Source organism: Lathyrus oleraceus, chromosome 6 (genome assembly GCF_024323335.1).
Source record: "Lathyrus oleraceus cultivar Zhongwan6 chromosome 6, CAAS_Psat_ZW6_1.0, whole genome shotgun sequence".
Classification (NCBI taxonomy): domain Eukaryota; kingdom Viridiplantae; phylum Streptophyta; class Magnoliopsida; order Fabales; family Fabaceae; genus Lathyrus; species Lathyrus oleraceus.
Window position 1 is genome coordinate 438,442,860 of NC_066584.1, and position 2,211 is coordinate 438,445,070.

Below are 2,211 nucleotides of genomic sequence, written 5' to 3' on the forward strand. Positions count from 1 at the left end.
ATCATGTCTATAGAGCTTCATTCATGTACTCCTCCTTGGGCTTCCTTCTTCTCAACTGTCGCTCGTTCGACTCCCCATGATTGATGGTTTTAAGCCAAATCTTTGATGAGGGCAGTGGCTTCAGGATAAGGTTTGTTCATCAGCGCACCGCCTACGGCAGCGTCGATGGTCATCTTAGTGTTATAGTGAAGTCCATTATAGAAGGTCTGAATGATTAACCAATTTTCTAAACCATGACGTGGGCATGCTCTTAACATCTCTTTATATCTCTCTCAAGCTTCGAACAGCGATTCTCCTTGGGTCTGGGTAAATCTAGTTATATGGTTTCGAAGAACGGCAGTCTTACTTGGGGGAAAGTATCTAGCAAGGAATACTCTTCTAAGGTTATCCCAAGTCGTAATGGAATTGGGTGGAAGGGAATCTAACCATGATAGGGCTTTATCTCTGAGGGCAAAAGGGAATAATCTTAAACGGATTGCCTCAGGAGAAGCTCCATTGGTTTTAAAAGTGTCTGCTAATTGGAGAAAGATTTTTAAATGTTGGTTTGGGTTCTCAGTAGCGAGACCTATGAATTGTCTCTGTTGCACTAGTTGCAACAGGGAGGGTTTAAGTTCGAAATTATTAGCTGCGATGGTTGGGTTTACTATACTAGAACTAGGTTCTTCGTTGGATGGTTGGGCGAAATCCTTAAGAGGTCTTTGGTTTTGATCTTCGGCCATAGCTCTCCTAATTCTATGGAAGAATAAACGTGCGCGAGCGTAACGTTCAGGTTCCGCCAGAGGGTATACTAAGCTTCCGATGCTGTGAGTTCTTCGCATTAACCGATGGGTAATAACATAAGTCTAAATGATATAACAACAGGGTACGAAATTTGACGAAATTGGTCCCCGACAATGGCGCCGAAAACTTGATGCGTGCTTTTCGCAAGTATACGAACGCGTCAGAGTAATATAAAAGATTGTTGAATCCACACAGACCAAGTGTCAATCTATCTTTATCTATTGTTATAGTGTTTATCTAAGGTAATCGAAATAGGGGTTTTAAGAGTGTGCAATGAAAAGTAAAGTATTAAATAAAGTTCAATTGATAAAGACAGGCTTGAATGTAATTCACATAATCAATTAATAATCCAAGTACTTGCTAATAGAACTACTTATGGGCAGTGTTTCCTACTTTGAAAAGAACCAATTTAATGGGAGTTGTCGCTTTCACGTATTCAGAACCGAGTTGTACTCCCTAATCAAACCCTCTTATTGTCACTTATAAAAAGGCGCGCATTGCGTTAGAGTATTAAACCTATTTTTAAGAAATATAGTATCTTGACTAAGTTGAAAAGTATTTTAACCTGGATTTCTTAACCAAAAGAGGTTCTCACGAACCAGACTCTAAACTTACAAACGCGTCCGAAAATAGTTTTAAAATCACTTTTCCTCTTAAGTTAAAAACTCCTAATGAACTAAACAAAGCGCTTTCGCTCTATTTGAAATAGTTAAAAACAACTAAGTTTAAAAATATGTTCGACGACTTTCGATCTTACCCAACGAAAATTAAGTGCGGAAAAACCTAAGTCGAAAGTCAAAATAGCCCTTAAGTGTTTCTACGAACAATTGTACAGATTATCGGTTCAATTACGGTCCTTACATTCTAACCTTTATAGATTTAGTTAGACATGGTAAAGTAAAGATGCATTTTAATTTAAATAAAAGTAGTGCGAGTGTGGAAAGTAAATAAAAGTAGTACGAGTGCGGAAAGTAAATAAAAGTAGTGCGAGTGCGGGAAACAAATAAAAGTAGTGCGAGTGCGGAAAATAAATAAAAGTAGTGCGAGTGCGGGAAATAAATGAAAGTAGTGCGAGTGCGGGAAATAAATAAAGTAAAGACAGTGCGGGAAATAAATAAAGTAAAGACAGTGCGGGAAAGTAAAGTAGATAAAGGCAAAGTAATAAAAACCTGCTCCAATCGGAGGGTTGAATAAAATGCGAAACGGAAATGAAAATGGCGGCAGGATTAACTTCCTTCCAAAGTGCTCCAAACTCAATTACAGACTCGATCACAAACCTGATTACACAATTGTGGCAACACCTCGAAGTGAAGCGATTACCACTTTAAAATACTGAATATATGCCTAAGTGAAACTAAATTTGCTCTAAGTTTGGATGATTAAACAAATGAATTCGAGTCTCTATTTATAGGCAAGTAAAATAATGGAAAA

At 37.8% G+C, this 2,211-nt stretch overlaps 1 non-coding gene across 1 annotated transcript; it reads left to right on the top strand.

Annotated features, from left to right (window-relative positions):
* Nucleotides 1-228: 228 nt before the first annotated feature.
* Nucleotides 229-335, top strand: LOC127099357 (small nucleolar RNA R71). Its single transcript, XR_007793869.1, has one exon. It is a non-coding gene; the product is annotated as a small nucleolar RNA R71 (small nucleolar RNA).
* Nucleotides 336-2,211: the final 1,876 nt, after the last annotated feature.